Source organism: Anas platyrhynchos, chromosome 3 (genome assembly GCF_047663525.1).
Source record: "Anas platyrhynchos isolate ZD024472 breed Pekin duck chromosome 3, IASCAAS_PekinDuck_T2T, whole genome shotgun sequence".
Lineage (NCBI taxonomy): Eukaryota > Metazoa > Chordata > Aves > Anseriformes > Anatidae > Anas > Anas platyrhynchos.
In genome coordinates, this window is record NC_092589.1 from 72,101,643 (window position 1) to 72,124,854 (window position 23,212).

Sequence of the window (23,212 nt, forward strand, 5' to 3'; positions counted from 1 at the left end):
CGTCAGGGCCGGCTGCACCCCTCAGCCCCTCCACCCCCGGGCATCCCCGTGACCCCCCCCAGCTGGTGCGGAGATGGCGGCGCTGCGCCGCGCCCCCCTCCCCACACACACACCCAGCGGGCCTCCCTCTCCCCGCCCTCCCCTCCATTTCACCCAATGGGAGCCGCGGCAGCCGCGGGCCGCGCTCTCCCATTGGCCGGCGGCGCTGCCACTCTCGCTCCGCCCCCGCGGCGGGGCGCGGCGGGCGGGGGAGGCGGCGGGGCGGCTGCGCCATCTGTCAGCAGCCCCGGCGGGAGGGGAGCGCCCGGGCGGAGCCGGCACCGGCAGCGGCACCGAGAGCGGAGCGGAGGCAGCGCAGCTCCCCCCCCCCCCCCCCCCCCAAGCCCCGAGAGCCCCGTCCCGGTGCTCGGTGGGTTCCGCCCGGCTGTGCACGGCTCTGCGCAGCGCAGCGGGAGCCGCCGCCACCGCCCGCGGACAGGGGGCAGCGGGGAGCGGGGCGACGAGGATGGGAGCGGAGCCGCCGCAGGTAAGCGAGGGAGGAGGAGGAGGAGGAGGAGGAGGAGGAGGAGGAAGGAGGGGGTGGTGGGGGTGATGCTGCGGCGCGGGGCTTCCTTTGTGCGCCCAGCCGCGGGGGGACCCCTGCCCGCAGCCCCCGGCATCGCCGCTTCCATCCCCACCGCCCCCCCCCGGCACGGAATAAAAGGCTGCGGGGCCGGGAGGAGGGCGCTGGGGCCGCCCCGCAGACCTTGTCGCTTTCCCTCGCTGTGTGCGAGCTCCGTGACTCGCACATCCTGCCCTGCAGCCTCCCCGCGGCTGGCAGCCAGCAGCCCCTCCGCACAGGCGCATCTCGGGATCGGGGCTTTTTCCCCCCCCCCCCCCAGTGTCTGTGACCGAAGCCCGGAGCAATCGCAGGTGACAAAGCCGCGTGTTTGTGGAAGCCTTTTCGTTCAGGTTGACTCGTCTGGTGTCCCCAAGGAGGAGCGGTGGGCAGGAGGGATGCCAGCGGCTCTGAACGCAGAGGATGTGAGCACAGAGCCCTGTCCGCTCGGACGCCCACCCGCCGGACCCCCGTGGCTCCCCCGAGCTCGGCTCCTGGCCGCCTGGGCTCATCGCGCCGCAAGGCAGTGGAAAGGCTGCAGCAGGCTTCAAACAAAGTTCTGCCAGCGAACAAAGGAAGCCCCAGGAAGAATATCAGAGTGGGAAGGGAAGGAAGCGCCTCCAACTATTCGGTTGTATCCATTTCAGCCACAGCTGGGCCCAGTGGGAAGCTCGGGGAGGGAGAGAAGCCACTCTTTGTTCCTTTCTCGAGTTGAGTGCTCGCCTCGTATCCCTAAAGAGGCAGATTGATGCCTTGCCCCAGCGAGGCAGGAGGCAGGCAGCGTGTTGGTGTATGTGCTCAGCAAGCTGCTAGCACGCGGTGGATGTCAGCAGGTCCACGACTTCTCAAACTTCTTAATCAAAAAGAAAAATTAAAAGGGAATTCGAAGGGAACAATGGGTTCCTCCTTGACTCCCTTTTCCTCACAAAGCTGTGATTTGATGAAGAAGAGAAAGCAATGTCAATTCATTCCTTCAAAATTCATATTTCATTGGTAGTAAGTGACAGATTTCTCTTACTTTGTTGGAAGTTTCAGGTGACTCGTGGGTTTGCCTGCAAGCCTGCTTCTTTTCCACCTGTAATAAATTAGTGCCTCATCTGAAAGGTTCATCTTTGGCGAAAATAAGAATTTCCCCTGTGAGGTTGTCTAATGGCAGGCTGCTGGCTTTGGTGTTTTGTGGTTTATGCTTGGGGCACATTGTTTCAGAAATTCCACGTTACCTGCTGGGGGAAGGCGTACTGGCATGAAACGTCAGTGAAGTATAAAGCCATGAACCGGCTTCTCTGGGAGTTGTTTTGATGTTGCCTAAATACACGTCTTCAGTGAATGGTAAACAGCTTTGGCGTGTGGACGTGGCCATCAGCGTAAGACAGAAGAGAGGAAGGTGGTTGCTTATCAACCCCTTTCATTCTAGGAGTCTCTGAAAGTCAGGACCCATTGACAAACTTCTGTTTCGTTTGAGTAAGAAAGCCAAAGCATTGCTGAGGAGTTATTGTGAAATCTATGGTATGTCAAAAATAACTCTGCATGAAACGCCTGAGTAGTGTTATCCAAAACGCATGGGTGGAGTTGGACACGGGAAGGACTTGGGAATTAAACTGAATATGCTAATCTGGCTGTGGTGTGGTCTGTGGCACGTTCATGGGGCAATACAGCTGTGGTGAGACGCATGAGAGCTGTCCGGTGCCTCCGTGGGGATGTCGCGTTGTGACGTGACCCATCTGTGGCATCATGCATTTGGTTATGGTAACGAAGACGTGGAGTTGTTTGCTATCTTATGCCTCATTAGTGATACTTAGCCAGTAATCTTCCCGGCGCTGCCTTCCCGCGTCAGAGGGCTTTAACTGCAGGGAGGGAATGTGTTGCGTGCTTGTGTTTTCCCTTCCTCGCGCTCTCTCCGGTAGGCATTAATATTCGATCCCAACTTGTTTGGTACAGTTCTGCCCAAGTCGGCCTGGGTGGTATTTGAATGGCTAATAATGGAATCCGTTTCTGTCATGGCCAGTGCTTTGTAATTTGCTTTATGGGCAGGTCTGCTCTGACAGCGTGTGTTGGCAAAGTGACCTTCAAGAGGAAGAAAATTAATAACTCTTTACCCTTTCCCACCCCTGCAGCTCCCACACAAGTGTCTTCACAAGTAATTTCGGCCCATTACTCCCCAAACAGGACTTGAACCAGACAAATCTAATTCACCCGAGCAGTCTCATTGAAATCTAGCAATTAAGGACTCCTTTGGTGACAAAAGGCCTGCAGATCTGTGTAGTGCGAGTCAGCGATTTGCTTTGAGTGAAAGCCACAAGAGGATTCGTGTGCTTCAGTGCGGAGCATCATGAGATGAGGCCTTGCTGCAAGGGTGTTTGCAAGCCCCGTGGACTTTGGCATCCCCGAGCGTGGGATGTGGATGCTCGCTACGTGCTGTTGGACATCACGCAAGCACCTCCGAGTCACCGGGGTGCCGAGGGAGATGCTGGCTGGGCCGCCCCGACCAAAACACCTCAGGGAGAGGGGAAGCTTCAGTGCTGCATCTGCCTGCTGGGTTATCTCCTTTGCACAGCAGCAGCTTGCTCATAAAATTTAAAAACCCCAGTCTGCTTTTGATAAGATGGCTGAAAAGCCACCAGCAACGAAAAACCACTTGAAATGGCAATAGGTGACAAACGTGCGGATGTAGGAGGATTTTGAGCATTTGCATCCCCTCACAGGTTTTGTCCTTAGTGCCTGACTTCCTCCTAGGCCGAGAGTTGTCAGGATGAGAGGTGCAGGGCGTTAGATGTTGTGCTGCCTCTGAGCTGTGTACCCTGCTCCTGGAGGATCAGAGCATGGAGCCTGAGAGCTCAGCATCGCTTCTTAAGGGCCAGTTTGATTTCAGGCAGGTAAGCAGGCTGCTGGTGGTAAAGAGAGTGGTAAAAGCTACTGTGGGAGATGTCCTTGAGCTGTGAAACCAGAGACCAGCTTGACCTCCTGGAAATTCGCAGCCAAGGAGAAGTGCCCCGTTGTTCTCCTTACAATTGGCTGCAGGAAAACAGTGACATTTTGTAAAGAGCTTTCAGAACTTTCCTTCACTTGGAACTGGGACAAAGCCCGACGATATCAACACTTCCACTGAAGGAAATGAAAAAATGAGATTAATTCAAGTCAACCAAAACATGCCACCTCATCATGCCTCTGACTGCTTTGAGCTGTAACTCCTTCTGAAATAAAGGATTACAGCTCAAAATACGTGCAACTGTTTGGAGTAAAATAAAACCATTGACACTATGACTTTTTATTGAAGATTCCAATTAAATAAAACATAAAATTACATAAAATTAGCAAAATGACTTTAGATGTGGCTAGAACTGAATAGTCTTGCAGGGAATGACTGTCAGATTTTTCCTGACTCGTTCACCATGCACCTGAGTGAATATTTTTCACCTGAAAAAGCCATCCAAAAGCTAGCCTTGCACTATCAGCTGATGGGAATGAGATGGCTTGAGTGCAGTCAGCTCGTCACAGAGAGTCAATCTTACTTTGTTGCCCTTCCCAAAATGCAGTTTCTTTTTGACATCAAAGGCGTTCCACCTTGAATGGCTCTACTGTCGTACTTGGGACAATGTTAGACGGGGAGAGGTTACCCCAGGTTTTCCAGATGAGCTTCCACCAGTTCAAGGAAGCCTTGCACCTCTGGAGGCTGTTTGTTTTTCTACGCTATAATTTTCCAGAGCATCTCTAAGTCGTAAATCCGACTTGATTAAGCCAGTGGCCTAAATTCGTAGTGCAAGTTAGTTGGTGCTCTTCATGTTGAGACATACAAGGGGCTATACAAGGCAGCTGTGATGTGTCAATGACTTGGTGGGATCAAAGAGGGTGGGTGGCAAGTGTTTCACACCACTTAAACTCACAGATAACTTTTGTTGTAATGATCTGGGGAGGAGGAGGGAGGAAACCTCAAATGGTTGGCTAGGCTTGGTTGAAATACCTCCTCTGTTTGCAATTGGCCTTTTCCTCTCGGTTCCAGTTTTCCCTCTTTAACAGACTTGACCGAAATAATCCTTAAGCTTTGGTGTACTCCAGGATGAAAGCATTATTGCCAATTAATTCATACCTTGTCAGTCATCACTTTGGTAGATGAAGCTATACAGAGAAGTTAAACAGGGTATGATAGTGAAAATTAATATTAAATACCCATTCAGTTATTTTTTAAAGAACTTTTCAGTTTCATGAGAGCTCTCTAATGAGCGTCTCTGGTTGTTCCTAGCATTGTTCTTCTTTAAACTTTGTAATTTTTTTTTTTACTAGTTCACTTTTTTTAAACAAATAGATTTCGTCATTCATTTGAAGCACGCTCATTGTGCTCATAAAGACCTTGCAACCCCCTTATCACAGAGCAGCCCACATGGGGAAGAATGCCTTGTGCAACTTGCATCTCCAACTTGCAGCTGTAGCAGCTAGGAAGGTTTTCCTGGCGTGACTTCGGGCCATCACACAGTTTCTATTGTGGCTCCTGATGTTGGTGTACAGTTGAGTATTGAGTTATATATATATTTTTACAAATATGTTGGTTTTTCTTCCCTTTTGTGCCTGGTCTTTAAACTGCAAAACTGCTGTGGGAGTTATAATTGAAGGAGGAGATGCTCTCACTCAGAATAACTTGGAAGCCCTGCTGCTATCCAGCCTGAAAGCTCCCCCAGCCAGAAGCTTGGGGCTGTCACTGAGACACACAGCACCAGCACTCACAGACTGCCTCTAGCTCTTTTTAGCCTGCACAGAACTTCACCACCCTGCTAAAAAGGACAGTAGCTATCTGTATCAACCAACATCCTGCTGCTGTTGGGGCTGGCTTGGCTGTGGCCTTCCCCTGAAACACACTGCAGCACTTGTCTGCTACTTTTTAACTCCTGGGTTTGTATCAGTTCCACACAGAAGTATTTTCCTCCTCCTGGGACAATTTCATTCCATACCTGGTCATCTCTTACTCCTGACCAGACGATTGCGGGGTGGAGCTGGTTGCATCCCATAGCCAGGTGCTGTTCCCCCAGGGGAGGAGAGCAGAGGTAGGAGAAAGCAGCTCTCACCCCACTGAAGGACCGAATATTTGTTTGTTGCTCAGACTGGGTTTTAATTTGTGGGCAGCCTCTTGCTAGGAAGCAACGATGCATTTTTCCAGGAAAAATGCAGTGCTGTGACTTGGAATGAAACCCTCTATTTTTAGGAGTTGGATCTTGGACTGTTTTGTGCCTTAAACTGTATGAGAGGCCCGTGTTTGTTTTTAGTGGTGAAGCTAATGGTGTTCTGTTGGTTTCTTTTTTTATGGTGAGGTTAATGACCTCTTGCATGTTTATAGACCTCCCTGTGGACAGGTCCTTGTGCACGCTGTTGCTGTATGCTGAGTGTTTGGAAAGGGGCAGGTCTGAATCCTGTGCTCTTGGAGGTAATAACCATGTGCTGGCTTCTGGGAGAAGATGACAGGAGCAGTGTTTGGTCACTGCAAGCTTTTTTTTTCTTTTCTTTTTTTTCCTACCCTCTTCCACTTTCTTGCAATGCAGTAGTCTTTTGCTTTCCCTATTGATCATTTATTTTCTCCTTCAGAAAACAAGTTAAGAGCTTGAAGTTGCTTGGGACACTGTTTCCCAGTCACGTTTACTGTGCTCCTGCACGAGTGGTTAACAGCAGTCACTAACAAGATTTCAGAGGGAGCCACCTCCCCACCCCATGTTCAGTAAGGTTGTTCTCTGAAGACCTGCAAGAATGCCTCTCTGCCTTCCTGGAAAGTAAATGAGAATGCCTAAACTTCTTTCTGGAGTTTGGATATTAGTAGCAATAGATGGCATTTCTGGTTATTGTCACCCCAAGCAGCATTTGAATTGGTGATTTCTGTAAGAAAGGTCCCAGATCCCATTTTCAAATACACTGATAATGTTTTGCTGGTGTCACTCCTAAGGAAGGAATAAAACTATGTAAATAATCCTTTTAATAGCCCACTCTGATGCCTTTCATAACTATCATGTAAAGCATCCAGCTGAATATGCAGCCCTTTAATCACAAATATCAAGTTTTCCAGGTGTCTGTGAATGGTCAGTGACCTTATATTCACAAGACCTGATTCGATGGACTGGTGAGGAGGAATAGCAACTGGATTTTGGATTTTCCTTGTAATTCACAGAAGGTCGGTGTACAACAGATGGCTAACTGAAGAACCAGATATAACTCTCAGTGTAAGAGTGTGCTCTCAAAAATGTGTGTAGTGTTGGCTCTAATTTATTTTGAGCACCGCTCTTGGAGTTTTCCTTCTGTAGGAAATGTAATGAACCCAAAGGTTTGGCTGAGAGGAGAGCCACCAAATGATGTAGCACTGTGGAGGAAATGTCTTTTAAATCCAAAGGTCAAAAATTACCTCGTGTGCATTGGGGGAGGTAGGAGACAGGCACTGACTGTCTTTCTTGCTTAGGGCAGCATTACTGCCACGCTTCAAAACTGCAGAACTTGTTGTCCCAATGTTGAAGTGGGGCTGCCAAAAATGAACAAATACGGCTGGGGACACAGTGCGTAAGGAGGCTGTGTGCCGCTTCCTCCTGCCCAGTCATCGCAGGCAGAACAGCAAGAGCATCGATGGCTTTGCACTGCTGGATGACTCGACATTCAGAGCGATTTGCTGCCACTCTTCTGAGAGGTTTAAAAAACATTTTTCCTTCTACAGGCTTTTTTCTTTTATTTATTTTTTTTTATATATATATATATTTTTTAAGTTGTGGGCTTCCTTTAGCATCAGTGTGATTCAGTGTCTTCAAGGGTGAGGTGACCTTGCCTTTGTTCTTGCTATGTTTTTAGCAAGCCTTGATTTGAACTGTTGAAAGGTTAGGCTGGTTGGCTGCTTTTTTGTTTTGTTTTTCTCTCCCATGCTAAATAATTAGTTCTGCTTTATGAAGCTGACTGTATGGCTGTAGATGTTGAACAAGCCGGTGAAATTTTGCTTTTGTGGTCAACTCTCACTATTTGCCTTGTAAGCTTGTGTCTTAGTAAGACCAGTTGCTGTCTGCTAGAGCTAGCGTGGCACAGCAGGACGTGCTGAGAATAATCTGGAGCTGGATGTGAAGGCTAGATCAAAAAAAAGCATTGCTTTCTTTGTACTTCCCAGGGCAGGGTTGGATGCACATCCACATTGCTGCATTTGTGAGCAGAGGAGCTCATGGGTGAGAATCAGGGTATCCCCAGCAGTCCAGGAGCAGAACCACAGTGACGTGCCTGCACCACGTCCAGGACTCCAGAGATTGGGTGCTAGGTACTGTGAGTGAGCCTACACAGAATGGTCTGGTGCTGGAGAGGCTGCACTTGGCTTGGTTTTGACACGGAAAAGAAAAAGCATGAGACAAATGACCTGAAAGAGTGGATTAACTAGATAAATGTTCATTTTCACACAACTGAAGACTATTCAAACTAGTTTGCTTAAAAAAATCAGTGCTAAACTGTGGAGAAACTCTTCTTTTTATACATTATCTGCCCCACTGAAGAAGAGTGATTATATTCCTGGGAAGCTCCATCTCTAACAGCTACCCACAAGCTTTAAAATGACATGGTGCTACACTTGTATGCAGTGGTTATTTTCAGTCTTTTCTTTTTTTTTCTTAAGGATGGACTAGCCATTCAAATCATACTGCCACAAAAGTGGCAGAGTGGTGTAAGAGTCCTTCTCTTGATGAGTCAAGGTGTTTGAAAGTAAACTGGTCTCAAAACACAGATCTCAAAAACACAGATCTCAAGATAATGCAGATATAAACAACTGGTTTATATAATAATAATTATATATAAAAGATAATGCAGGTATAAACAACTGTACAAACAAAATAAGGTCTGTATTTGGCAATAAGGTGGTCACCCCAAACTGCAACATGAGTTTCTTCCATAATCAACAGTGTGTTGTCACTCGAGCATAATTTCTGAGAAAATATCTTGAAAATGACCGTGAAACCGCACTGTGTAGATTTGCTTTGTGATTGTTGGTATGGGAACTTGCTCAGCTGCTTATCATGACAAGTGTGTAGCTTTGGACTCCAATATCATGCTTTGAACCTAGGGAAGAAAAAATAAAAATAAAAACACCCGAAACTTAGTTCCGTTTTAAGGGAACCATCACCTGCAGTTGTTTTTTGTTCTAGTTTTTTCTTCCTGCAATCATATTGTAACAGCTTCTTTGTGACTGAGCTCTCTAGAGCTAACAGACTTGTCTGCTAAAATTACTTTTTAATAGTTCTTCTATTAAACTACTTCTTAATAGTCCTTCCAGCTCCTCTGAGAAGTGTTATTCTTCCGTTTAAAATTTAATCACTGAAGAGTTGAGGCTTTGGGAACCTCTGGAAAACATCTCCCTTCACAGAACAGGGCTGGCCTCAAGGCTGGCTCTGACGGAGGGGCTGGTGCCTCATCCTTCTGAGCATCTCCAGGGGCGGAGGTTACACGGCCTCTCTGGGCAGCACATTCAAGGGCACAATCCCTCTCATTGTGAACATCTTTCCTTACTCTCCAGCAGGAATTTCCCCCGGTGCCACTCAACTCTGTTGTTCCTTGTCACTTTGTGTGTGCCTCTAAGAAGAATCCGGCCTCAGCTTCTCCTCCACTGCCCGCTGGGCATTTGAACAGAGATGCTGCCCCCATCTCTCAGCCTGCTCTGTCTCAGACCGCACAAACCCAGCTCCCTTCAGCTGTCCTCACCCACCAAGTGCTTCAGTATCCTGCTGGCCATCCACTGGACCTGCTTGAGTGCGTCCAGCTTTCTCTTCCCAGTGTTCCCCAACCCAGACTGAGCGCTCCAGATGTGGTCTCACAGGCACTGCATAGGGGGAATAATTACCTCCCTCCACCTGCCACCTAATTAAGAGGCTTATTTTGAGCCAGATCTTCAGCTGCTGCCTCCTTTCCCTTGCTGAGGAGCTGTATCAGTGGAGTGCTTGTAGGCTTCTTGTCACCTCAGAGCTGGAACTGAGACAGGGCCTTGCTCGAATGAAACGAAGCAGATAACCCAGCCAGCGTTTACGTACACAGACCTGTAACATTTTCCATTGCCCTGTAGTGAGTTCTTCACACTGCATGCAGCAGTATAACCTGCAGCAATGAGATGTTATTGCCTTGATTGTTTTAGCAAAACGGTGAGGAAAATGCATAGTAAACACCACACAACAAACTGAATTCACACAGTGTGTCTGTTTTTCCTTGTAGCGCCTTAGCTACGAGACGAGTTACCTTCTTGAATGTTTGCTAACAAATATGAGGACTGAAGTAACAGATGTGCCACCCAGATGAGCCTCGTGGGAGCTGGGGCCCCACAACACCTGCTTATAGCTGTAGAAGCCCCTTTTGGATTTACTTACCCACCGGGTTTCTGAGACCTTGGCATTGCGTGCTGCATTGTTACTGGTGCCTGAAGTACCTGTGACTAGCTAGGTTTCATCATCTGTTTGATTTTTTTTAATGTACGTTTTTAAACACACACACAATGAAAATGTTATGATGAACAGTTTAAGTACTTGCATGTATGTTTGCTTGGAGGGAGGAAAAAAAAGAAGGCAAAGCAGTCAGAATAACAGAGAAACCCACAACCACCACCAAACCCGTGTGTGTGGGATTCGTCCTGCAGTTGCTGTTGCTTCGAGGTGTGTGTGGCTCGCAGCGCTTGGCTCAGAAGTTGTCTTGCTGTGGTGTGCATACGCATGCTTTAATGTAATGCAAGCTCTTAGTTCAGGAAATTCTGGCTCCCTAAAAGCTGTGGAAGCCTCTCTTTCTATTTCAGCTGTTGCTGCCACCATATTTACTTTTTTTTAAGTATTCCTACTACCTCCATGGCACTGGCTGTGGCAGTCAGGCCTCCAGCACAAGAGAGAAATGGGCCTGTTGGAGCAAGCCCAGAGGAGGGCCACGAGGATGATCAAGGGGCAGGAGCACCTCTACTATGAGGACAGGCTGAGGGATTTGGCGTTGTTCAGCCTGGGAAGAGAAGGCTCCAAGGAGGCCTTGTAGCGGCCTGCCAGTACCTAAAGGGGGCCTATAGGGAAGCTGGGGAGGGACTCATTGTCAGGGAGTGTGGTGATATGACAAGGGGAGATGGCTTAAAACTAAAAGAGGGTAGGATTAGAAGAGACATTAGGAGGAAATTCTTCACTCAGAGGGTGGTGAGGCCCTGGCACAGGCTGCCCAGAGAAGCTGTGGGTGCCCCATCCCTGGAGGTGCTCAAGGCCAGGCTGGATGGGGCTTTGGGCAGCCTGGGCTGGTGGGAGGTGACCCTGCTATGGCAGGGGGGTGGAATTAGGTGGTCTCAAACCCAAACTATGGCCTTCCAACCCAAACCATTCAGTGATTCTGTTTCTTTGCACATTTTTCCCATAGCCCTGCTTGCAGCGATCCTGCCCTCACGCCTGTTTACCTCAGCCTTCTCTGTCGCTTACCTCCCTTTCATTACCCTCGGATCACGCCACCGAGCTGTTTATCCTTGAACTAATAGATGCCTCAAATGCTCCGATCACAATGCTGCAGAACTGCTTATATTCACGGCGATTAAAAAATAAAAAGTGGATTATTTTTTGCCCTACCCCAGAGAATTAGTTGTATATTTTTACTCCATACAGTTGTCACTGTAGGTTACGTTGAATAGGATTCAGAGGTGACTAAGAAGCCCCTTTTAGTATGGCAATGAGCCTTACATACCGTAGCTTGTTCGGGTTATCCAGGCATCGTTGTGCAGCAGAAGAACAGCATGAGGTAGCTATATGCCAAGCTGAGGCTTATTACTAACCAGATCCTTGTATTCTGTGGTGAAATGGGGAGTTTTGCCTGTAGGCTGTAATAAATGGCCCCTCCTGGACCCTTCAGAAACCTGGGTCTTCCTCAGAGCCCATGAGCAGTGCTGGAGAACATCTTTGTGGCTGCTCAGGTGTGGTCGGCTGTCTCAGGAGGGTGTGTGCTCCTTCAAGAACAGAAAAGCCTCTTCTATTTATTTGCTTTCCTTGAGCCAGAAATTAGGGCGGCTTTGCGCCATATGCAAGCTCCCGTGGGGGAAGATGCTGAGAGTTTAAAGTGTTTCAGATTTTTGTTCCAGATTTGACTGAATTCGCCTGAGAAGCTCACGAGCTTTCTGGTGTTCAGCGGCAGCTTGAGTAAAATAGTTTCAGTGGGAAGATGAGGGGGATGCATATCAGCTTGTAGTTAATATTTGTTTAAGCGGGTTATGCAAAACAATTTAGGTTATTGTTAGCAAACTAGAGAAGTTGCAAAAGATGTCCTTCTCTGATGAGTATAAAATACATTCTCTTGGTAGAAACCCTGGGAGATAAGGCACCAGCACCGAGCACAGGAGGTTAATACCCACTCCAGATAATGCCAGCGCCTACAGTCTCCTGCATCCCATCCCTGAACACTCATTTGAGTAAAATCTGGGTGGTGACGGGACTGGAACCACGTGTTGCCAACCCCAAGCATTTAAATATTTTGGTGGTTTTGGAGAGGAGGAAGAACAGGCTGGAGCTGGGAGCTTCCCAATGGTACAACCAACAGCACTGGACAGGAGGCTGTGCTCATGTCCAGGCTGGGGGTAGCTGCCACTGAGCATCTCAAACGCTGCTGCTTCCTACAGAATACGTGTGTTTGTGCTCTCGTTAACACCTTCTAATTAAATCTAAGATATTCAAATCAGGCTGGAGTTGAGTTCCACCAGCGTGACTCAGGTATTTTTCATATGTGCCTGATACATACATTTTCACTGGGCTGTCTGGAGTTGTTAGCGTTGAGCTGGGGCTAACTCCTGCTGTTAGGAAATCGCTGGTACGTGGACTGGTGGAATAGAGGTTGATCCTTAAAATATTCTGTTTTTTTCTTTTGTTAATGTTGGCAGGTGTTTCCAAACAACACACTGACTTCTTTGTATATTGTGTTTAATCTCTCTGGAGAAAAAATAAAGAAGAAACAAAGCAAAGGTCTCTATAAAAGGAATGGCGAGATCGGGGTGTTGCTCAGGATGAGGCACTTGAAGCCATCCCAACATGTGTTTAGAAGAAATAAGTAGTTTAAAAAAGCTTTCTCTCCTCCGTTTGCGCTTGTTAGAGCGATGTCAGCGTTGCCCTAAGCAGACAAGCTCACCACCCCACCTCCCTGCCAAAATACCCCATACCTTCCTCAGGATGCGTATGGCTCCCAGAAGAGCTGGCCTTGGGCTGGTCAAGTACACCCGCTGTCCGCGTGCAATCTGTGCATGAACAAAAAAGCCAGAAACGTTCCTCTAATACTATAGATATGAGTCAGATTTCCCATCAGCTCATGACTTTATTCTCTGACAAACTTGTGGTGGTTTACTGCTTGCAGTGAGGTTTCTTAGTTTTTGCCCCCAAGCACATCACGTTTTGGCTGCCGTTCCAAGTTGCCTCCTTGTTTCTTGTCAAGGTTTCCAAGTGTCAGCCTTGTAAGGAATTACTTCCTAGCACCTGGAAACCAATTATCACATCTGCTAAAGACCCAAAGCAAGGGATACAGCGTGTTTAAAGGGGGAAAGCAAACAGGGGCAGAAGAGGAGGTTGCTAAAAAGTAATCTCTAAAACCTCATTTTGCAAATTAGCGTTGCTGGAGCATCTGCATATGTGTCACATGCTTGCACCAGAGGTAGTAGTTTATGCAATGGCCTGTGTATGTAGATAACTTGTTTTTGACAGTTTTTTCTCTTTGTTGTTGTGGTTTTCTTTTGTGGGAGAAACATCTTTAAGAAGGAATCTGACTCCCTTTTTTTGACTCAAGAAGAAAGAGATCTCACTGATGGTCTTTACTCATTAGCAGTGGCTGAGCGCTGATAAAGCAGCATAAGCCTTCTTGCCAGTAGTTCTTGATATTTTTATTTTTCAGCTTTATTTTTTCTTTATGTTTGGCGAGAAACTGCTGAACTAATTTTGGTATTCCTCTTAGAGCTCATTTATGTGGAGTTGCCAGAATTCCCCAAATGAATGTTAAGTGCCTTGTGGGCACCTGTGGGTTAGGGTTTTGCTGCTGTTGTTGTTGCTGCTTGGGCTTTTTAATGCCATTTCACTTTTTCCGTTTGTACAACTTTGCTTTCTTTAGGAAGAATTTTTTATCAAACTAAGCCTAAGAGTATGAAGTACAGTAAGTTCTTCAGGTTGAGTTCTTTCAGGTTTTGTGCTGCTTTTATGGCTTCCTTTTGCTCCCTCGGAGCAGATTTGGGGCTGGCTGTGAGTTGTCTTCATGGGCTCTGCTCTTATCCCTCCTCAAGGGACGGTTGGACTCGGTGCGTTGGGCTGTCAGACCGCCGACGGCTGCCAAACCAAATCAGCACGTAGGTTTTGCTCGACCAGCCGTAGCTGTTTTCTCATCTCTTTAGGGTGTCAGGAGATGTGGAAGGAAAGAGTAGATGAAAGGGAAGGCCGAGGGATTCCAGGGCCAGGAAGGGAGGGCAGGGAAGGGACGCAGCTGTAGGAAGCAAAGCTTCATTGGCCCACAGCTTGCAGCTTGTTTTTAAATTCAGTGACCTTTATTTCTAAAGAAATATAAGTTTTAAAGGCAGATCCATTGTCATTAGATCTATTTATCAGGTCTTTCATGAGCAGATGAAGGTTTATCTTTTTTTTTTTTTGGTAACAGAAACAAACAAAACCACAAGCCACTTCAACTAGCAGTGGTAAAATAAAAAATAAAAATCAAAAAAAGAAAAAAAGAAAATAAAGGATTTTAAAAACTGATAACCAGTTTGCCTTCTAGGCATACCCAGGAACCTCACCAGCTTGCTCTACTAGCCAGCCGCAGCGTTTCAGCAATGGGAATTGAAGGCATCTGTGTCTGAGGAATGTGCCTTCTGAAGTCTGTCGGAAAACTGGTCAACTTGTGTGCAACCAGGAATAATGCCTTACCAAGTTTACATGCATGAGGTTAACGCGCAGAACGTGTCGAATTAATTTTCAATCCCTTCTTCCTAGGAACAGGGATTTTTGACATCCTTAAAAGTGAAGGTTTGTTTGCAACTTTTCATTTACCGTTCCAGGAGTTGTCTGCCAGGACCCTTACAGGGTTTCCCTGCCTGGTTTCAGTGACAATTATGGGGACTGCTTAGTGTAAGAGAGAGGAAAGGCAAAACTTTTCCATTCAGTTTCTAGGCTGAGGTTTCCCCTCTCTGCCTCTTAATCTAGCAGCTTTGACTCAGCCCTTTTCCTCTGCGAGCCTTGGGCTTCTGACCCTTTGTGTTTGTGCTGGGTTTTCAACAGCAGCCCAGCTTTTTCTGCTTTTACTGGGCTTCAGGATAAACAGCCTCTAGGGAAAAGGAAGGAGGAATGGAGGCAGCGGAAGAAAACTATTGCTGCAGTTTTGAGGGGGTGAGGAACTTGGTTTCTCTGCTCATACAGGCTGACCGAGCTGCAGGGACTGATGATGTGGACACAGATAACCTGCCCTCGCTGCGAAGGAGACGATGGCACCCGAGCTGTGGCTGCTCACGTCTGACAAAACCTGTTCCTTGCTTCCCAGTCTAAGAAAGCGAGCTGTGCACAGTCCTTTGTTTTTGTAATCTTCCCGGCGCTGTATGTTTGTGTGGGCTGCTAGTACATGTCCAGGACAGATCATTCCTACTTCAGAGGTAGGAATGTGTCGTTGCAGCAGCTCTGCTGCTTTTCAAGAAAGACCTGATACACTTGGAAGGAGAGCAGAGTGTTCAGGGGAGCACTGCTCCTCGTATCGCTGATACGTCTGTGCTAATAACCTACTGCTTCTGCAAGGGAAATTGTTTGTCCTAAGCACTGGTATGGCAAAGAGGAAAATAATAGTCTTCTGTTGCCAGCCCACTTACAAACATGTGGCTGGAGCTCTCTGGCTGCAGCAGCAGCACACAAATGGGTGCTAGATGGGAGGGGTGCTGCCCATAATCTCCACCAAATATCTTGCTCGGCTTTTCACGCTGTTTGTATCCAGTACTGCATAACATGCATGCGTTTAAGTCTGCATTGACTCAGGCAAGGCCCTAAACCACAAAGCACACAGGCATGTTGAAATAAGGGCAGCTGGATGCAAAATGAATTTTTGCATCTTGCTTTTCTACGAAAAGCTTTGGTAGGTGGCACAGAGTTATGCGTGTTAGGAACTTGGGGCAGGGAAGGGATCTTAAGTCACTGCAGCCTTCATGGTCGGAGTTAGGGCACGGTGAACTCAGGCTGTGGCTGACCTCTCTTAGCCTAACCCCTTCTTAGACAGCTCAAGACATGAGTATCTCCCACCTCTTCTCTTTTCTACATGGCAGTGGTTGGAAAGCTTCTGCTAATATCCAGCTTAGTGCTCCGTACAGAGCATCTTTGCTAACTGCAGCATACATGGAGAAACGGGAAGATTGAGAGGCCATCGGTCCTGAAAGCTTGTCCATACATCCCTGTGTGCATTACTTATGCTAGCAAAAAAACCCTGCCACTTTGTGCAAAGCCCACGTCCTTGGAACACCCTTTTCCTTCTTTCAAGGCTGAGAGTGTACACCCTTCCCATTTGCTCCCTTTTTTTTATTAACTTGGCTGATTTCTCTAGCCTTTCTGCGTAGGCCAAGGCATGGAAAAGACCTTCAGGCAGCTTGAGGAAGAAGTCTTGGTTTGTCTGATTTGGATTGCTTGGTCAAGAAGACCAGCAAAGGCTGAGAGAAACCTTTACCCACTGGACCTTTTTTTTTTCCTTCCCCTTAGGCTGTGGAGGTAATTGAGCTGAGGATTTGAGGGCTTTTTTTCCATCTGCTGGTAACAACAACCCATGAAATCCGTCCATAAACGTAGCGTTGTGTGCCCCATGACCACCGCCGCCCCTCCTTTCTGGCTAGCGCAGAGGCAGAAGCAGCATGAAGTTTTCAATTTCTTCCCTGAGCTTAAACAGGAGAGATTGTGCATCAGCCTGCTGATTAATCACAGGCGCTCATGTGATGAACATTCCTCTGGGGATGGGAAAGGTTAGTTTGCTTTTAACAGTCTTAAAATAGCCTCGTTTCAAAGAACATTTCCATGATTATTTTTTTCCTGAAGCTGAGGACGCAGAAGCATTTGCAGCGTTAGGCTGTGTGCATGGTCTGTGGTTGTATGGTGTGCTCGTGGGCTTTTGGCCTGTCAGCATCCCTCGCTGGACCAGCAGATTGCTCCAGACAGCGACCAAACCTGGGAGATGGGTTTCTGCAGGACCACGGCGTAACTCGCTGCAGGAGCTGGGAGCTGCCACGAGAAGGAGGCGGCGAAGTTTGTGGGAGGAAAAGGGAGAGGATCTGCCAGGCATCTGGGGGACAAAATCTGCTTCAGCACACAGTTATGAAAAGTGACTGATTTTTCCCCGTGCACCCACGCTAATAGGCTACGGGGTGACTGGAGGAGTGTTGAGTACATGCAACTGCAAACGAAGTCAATGGGCTCATTGCTCTGAGTGTACTGAATAGTCAGGCCCCATTTGTCTCCGACTGGGCACCTAAATAAAGGGCACTTTTGAATTTATCTTCTCTCTGTCAGTTCCTGTCATAAAGTGCCAATAATGCTCCTGGTGTCTTAGGATGCTGTAAGGAAAAAAAATGCACGCTTTGTGGGGGAAAAACTCGTGTGCTGAGCACTGCGGGGACCCATGTGTAAACTTGTTTTGTGTTCAGAGGCTGGGAATAGTAGTCTGTATATAAATTATATATATATTAAAAAAAAAAAAAAAAGTATTAAATGATGACACTGAATAAGAACCAGTCATTAGGCACTGCAGGAGACGAGACTCTTGCAGAAACCTCTCTGCATGCTCACGTACCAAAGAGCTGCATCGCCACGAAGCCAGGGGCCAGCTGAGAGAGGGCAGCATGACCAGGAGCAGCTCTGGAGAGATGTAGGTTTGCGCCCACCGTTTGTACCTTTTGCATTTCTGTTGTGCAGGGTGGTGCAATTGGTCCTTGAATGCAAATCTGTGGTGAGGTGCGGGGCGTTGAGAGCTGGGGAGCGCGGCTTCGCAACGCGCCAGGTAAACAGAGGGCTCGCCGCTCACCCGTGCTGCAAGTCAGCACATGTGAACCCTGCTCCTCTGCTGCTGCACGCAGTGCTTGTGGCAAAGATGACAAACCGGCCTCTGTGCGAGCACAAAACCGGGCAGACCCAGCGCAGGGTGGAAATTCGGTGCTGTCACAGAGGTGGGTGTTGGCGGGGCTTCTCCCCTGCGTTCCCTCCGGTGGGGCGGGTGAAAAAGAAAGGGTCTGAGCCTCAGGTTGGCTTTGTGAGGCGCCTGGGTGGGTTAGAGGAGCTGTGCTGTGTAAGGAGAGGAAGGCTGGGACCCTAGGGGCTCTTAAAACTGTTTTTCTAATTGTCTGGCTCATAGCACGTGTTTTTTAGATGTCCAAAGTGGCTTTTTTTTTTCTTTAAACACTAATAGTTAAGAACCCGTTCTGTATCATGCTAAGAACCCAGTAACTCTGCAGTTAAAAACAATGTAAAACAGCTCTCTAATTGTTATATATTAAAACTTGCTGTCCTTTCCAGGTAACACAAAGGAAAGTCAGAGCATAAACGAGCAACCCCACGTATGTCAGCACAGTTCCTCTGCTTTATTTTCAGCCCAATTATATTTGGAAGGTGCAGGGGAAATTGAGAACTTGACTTTTGGCACTTATCAGCGCGATCTTAATTACCCATCACTTTTCATGCGTTTCTGTGAAGAGCTCCAGCTCTGTGATCTCATTTCCCTCCTCTCATTTGAGAGTTAATACTCGCAGGTAAATTTGTCTCAATTTCATAACCTAGCGTATCTCCTGCTTAAAAGTAAGTGGCAAAACACTTCTGAAAGCTGTTTGGAGGCCCCCGTGTGTGTCAGAGCAGGAGTCATCATCCTTTTCTGACTCTCAGCAGAAGACTTCAGGGAAATGTATAAATATCTGGAGTGCCTGCAGTGGGGGTAATAGAATATTATGAAATGCACTTGTGCTGTTAAGCGGGATTATAGGATGCACAGAAGACATGCGAGGAAGCAGCTAAATACAGCCTTTACTCGCTAAATGAGGTGTTTGTAAATGAACCCTTTTGTTAAACGTGAATTGAATTTTTTCATCGTTTCTACTGACAGAGCACAAAGAAATATAATGCATAAAGGCAACCGTTGAATAGCTGGCACTGTTGCAGCCAGCCAAATTTTATAAATAGCAATAGAAAGGAAAAGTTAAGTTTTTTGCCTTTTTAAAATTCTGTTTGTGAGTGTCGTGATGATTTTTAAACTAAAGATAACAGGCCTGATAAATTATCAGACAGAATTTTGAAAAGTTATTTTAGTTACTGGGAGAAGGAGGAGTTTATTTTCCTCTCTTGTTTTTTGCTCTTACCACCTCGTTGTTTGAAAGCAAAGGGGATAGGATCGTGAGAGGAAGGAAAGGGGTTAGGGGAGATGAGATCTTGTTTGGTGATTGACTTCTATTTGAAGTAAAGATATTTTTAAAGCCACAAAATAGCATTTGATTCACATAATCCCTGGTGTGCTTGTATAATCTGCTTATAATTTATAATACAAAAGCGAAATCCCCCCCCAGGCCCTTGGTCAGAAGGATTTGGGCACTTGATACACTTCAAGGAGTCTAAAGAGAGGAAAATAAATAAATAGGTAAACAGAGCCTAGTGCTCGTTAACATTGTTGTATGAATAACAGCTGATTCACTGCCCGTGCTGCATGTCCCCAGCATGCTGGTGATGACATTTTGAGAGAGGTGGGTAAACATTTATACTGGGCTCTGAGAAAAGGTTAGGTGAAAGCCTTTTGATGGGACTTGAATTTGCAGTTTTATTCTTGCTTCTTTAAACAACAACAACAACAAAAAATAAAAAAAAACAGCTGTGTCTGTGAGAGGTTTACTTCTTTTCACTAAGAGGAAAAGTAAACCAGGTCATAAGTGCTATATGCACGTCAAACAGGTTTTGTGTCAGGGCTTACAGACAGAAATCTACGTATGTTTATCCAAGAATATCTTTATAATCTTTAAAATAGAAATAGCAAGAGCTTCTACACAACGTGATGTTGCTTGCGGTTGTAGCTTTAACAACAACCTGATTGTATTTCAGGACACAAACCAACAGAGCTTACACTTAACTTGCTCATTTCGTACGGGTACATCCTGTGACTGGTTTCCTGAGGACTCCCGAGGACAGTGGTCTTTTCCATTGTCATTCTGTTCGCCAGTAGAAAGTAGAGATTATCTGCTTTCTGCCATTTCCTCTCCTCTCTGTTTCTTTCTGGGGAGAGGGGGAAATAAATTCTCCCTCTGGCTAATGCAGCTGTTAGCACAGCGTGAAAATTCTCTTGCTCCAGCTCTGGGAAACCTTGTCCAAATGGGCCATACGGGCTCGTTGGTCTTATTCTGTCTTTCTGCTTGTTTTTAATTTAAGATTGGTATTATGCTGGTTTTGCACTGAAAAAAAAATGCTTTACTGCAGCAGTGTTTGTTGTGGAGATGTGATCAATTTTTGGAGACTTGTCAGTTAAATGCCACATGAAAGGCAAATTATTTAACAAAAATGTAATGCAAGTGTGCTGGAGCTATATTTCATAAAGTCTAGGAAAGAGACTCTTAAGCAAGATTACAATAGTACATACGTGACCAAAGCATCTATGCCATGGAAAACACTGTGAAAAGATTATAGATGTCCATAGAATTGAGTTGTGTATTTTTTTTTCCTTCTTTAACAACTGAATTTCTCTGCCACCTGCCGTTTGGTTCAGACCTCTTCCATTCTACCTGTGGACTTTGCTGCAGCCACTGCTTCGGTCTGGTTGGGTCTCGCTGCAATGAAAACCTCGCTTGGGAAGCTCCGCTGCAATCTACATAAGAAACTGCTGCATTTGTATTATTCCCAAGTACTGCTTAAGGATCAGGAAGAGAAATACAATATTAAAAATTAAAAATAAATAAAGGAAGGAATTAAATTTCTCTGCGTTTTTCTCCTTGCCCTCTGCCCCACCGATGCGCTGCCCTGTGATATCAGGGTTTCCACTCAGGGAAGTCACCGCAGCATCCGATGGCTGTTGTGTTGGAGAGGTCAAGGGATGAAGAGGCACGAAAACCACGCCGACTCGGTCTGTGTTCAGGGGAAAAGTCGTACTAGAAAAACAAGAGACGGTAGAAATTGTTGCTTTGCAACATTTCCCTTTCCGTACTGCTTTCCTCCTGTCCCCAGTGGAGGCTGGTGGTTTGGAAACTAAACCTGCTCCTCTGCTTGGGGTGAACTGACTCTGTCCTTCGTTGAGGGAAGGCGCAGCTCTGCTGGAGGGCCTCCTGGGACCACCACTGCTCCGTGAGGCACAGGAGGATGAAGAGCAGTGTCTGGGGGCTGTGTGCTGTCCCCTCAGGCGTTATGGGGTCTGGGGGAGGCAAAGCACAAGCAAGGCTGGGAGCCTGTGTGAGTGTCAGAGCGTGGGTGTGGTGAGGAAGAAGATGGGGGCTTTTTAGTAAGCGTTGAGAAAAAAAGGTGTGGTGGTGGAGATGGAAAATACAGCCAGGACAGGAAAGAGCCTGCGGAAGGCACAAGTGTTGAAGCTAAAACAAAAAAAAACACACTTGAAACAAGCAGAAACCCACAGCAGTGTGTAATACAGATGAGAATGGATCGAAGCCAAGAAGTCAAAAGACGTTTTTAACGAAACCACAGGAGATGCTGTGAGTTCATTGACAAGAAAGCTGTTTGGTTGTGTTATAATTAAATGCTGTAATAAGCGCTTTGGCGTTTCAGAGGGGGCCTGCTTGGGATGTGGCAGCGCAGAGCTTTCCTGCTTCATCTGAGCTGTCCTTCAGGAGTGGGATAATGGTTTTCCTGTCGTCCCAGTTTGAGCACGAGGCTGGAGAGGAAGCACGTAGGTGTGCAGAGAGAATCTGTGAAGCTTCATCTGGGATGGAGGTGATGGTGATGGGGGAGGCTGAGCCAGAACAGCTCAGCACGAGGGGCGGGGAGGCAGCTGTAGGAAGGAGACTCCTTGGAGAGGGATTGCCCCACGGGAGGAGAGAAGGGGAGAGATGCTGTAGCAGTGTTTCCAGAGCAGTTAGGGGGCAGAGGAGGTGACAGGCTTGTGGAGTGTCACCTGCCAGAGCGGCTGGCTGTGCTTCTGGGGGGCCGGAGGCAGCCCCTACAACCCCATGGCTGCAGGGCCTGGGCCAGGGAGGGCTGCTCCTAGCGCCTCACGGTGTGGTTTTCATCATCCTTCTGTGGCTCATTGGGGCAGGGGGAGCTCAGGGGAAGCTAATAGGAAGCACAAGTCGGGAATCAGCTTCCCTCATCAGCACAGGTGCTATTTTTACAGCACCGGGCCTTGCTGCAGGAGGCAGAGCCACCTCTCACCGTGCCTGAAGCAGAAGGGAGGCTTTTGGCATCCGAGGAAATCTCGTGCAGCCAAATCGGGTGAGGCTCAGCCTGCCGGTAGCCTGCGAGAGGGATGATGTTACATCGAGATAAAGAGCAGGTTATACGCTGCTGAACCAGGCCTGGGGGCCAGGTGCCAGGGTGATTTACATGGGAGTTACTGGGATAAGGAAACCCAGCAGCCTCTCAGCATGCCAGTCCCTGCCTGCCTTCCCAGCAGAGCGAGCACGTGGTAAAATGTCAAAACATTTCTGTGTGTTTTTAAGTAGCTTAGAGTGGGAGATGCTAAGGTTTGGGGCTCTTGTTTGCTCTTAGTTCCTTCGTGTTTCCTTCTTGGGTGAGCATTTGGGTTGTGTTTTTTTTTGGTTTTGGAAGTCCTGCAAACACCTACCTGCCCGTCTCTGTGAGCAAAGCAAGCGTAATGCCACTAACACACATTTTCTTTTGCTCCATTTCTCTACTACTTCATCTCAAGATAAACTTCAAAATTTGAAGGACCAAATAAAAGAGTTACATAAAGGGCAGCAAAATTGCCATGCCCCACAGCTTGGTATGCAGCACAATAGGGAACTCTTTCAGAGAACCTAGAAATCACGGCAAAGAAACGAGACAAATGTTCAAAAATGCTCTTAATTAACTTGCATTATCAGTAACTGCACTGAGTTGGTTTCTCATTTAAATTTTCAATCTAGAGCTCCTCTGACTAGAGTATTTCATCATTACTGCTACAATTTAGCCTTTGCAATCTGAACGTTTCAAACATGATGGACTTTCCTATCTGAGGAAAAGCTGCACCGAGTTCAGGCTTTTAAACCTTAAAACTCATTCTGATATAAATGAGAAAAGGGTAGTCTCACTATGAATCTTTCTTTCTGAGAAAGTTGAGAGGTTTTCATATTTATTTAGATAGTGGTGTTTTAAAATTTGCATACAGTTCTTTGAAATTCCACGTTTTGTTGCTGCAAATGTCATTTTTAGTTCTAAATGGAAAATGATAAATACTTCTCCAGGAGTCTGGAGCTCCAGGATTAATGTGGTTGAACTAGTTAAATGTTAAATCTATTCAAAGTAAAACTGCACAGAGACTGCAAATGTTCCTGCATGCAAGTAAATCCTTTTTATATTGAGCCTGGTTTGCTAAAGACGTAACTGCTCTGCCAGCTTGTTCTGTACAGATAAGTTATGTACGGTACAGGTACTTTATCTTAGGGTGTTATATTTGCTGTCCCCATTAATGCTAAGCTGAGCTCACAATTTAATTCTGCTTTGTACTAAAATGAGAACCAGCCTG

The 23,212-nt window shown here is 46.9% G+C and overlaps 1 protein-coding gene across 6 annotated transcripts in view; it reads left to right on the forward strand.

Annotated features, from left to right (window-relative positions):
- Positions 1-235: 235 nt before the first annotated feature.
- Positions 236-23,212, forward strand: part of FYN (FYN proto-oncogene, Src family tyrosine kinase) — a 129,377-nt gene continuing 106,400 nt past the window's right edge. For 3 of the 6 annotated variants that reach the window (XM_027454686.3, XM_027454691.3, XM_072036097.1), the window contains exon 1: positions 237-526. The gene's annotated coding sequence lies outside the window, so the exon portion shown is untranslated. Of the gene's footprint in view, positions 527-23,212 lie in introns of all 6 variants that reach the window. The other 3 variants (XM_027454688.3, XM_027454689.3, XM_027454690.3) reach the window with 2 other exon arrangements.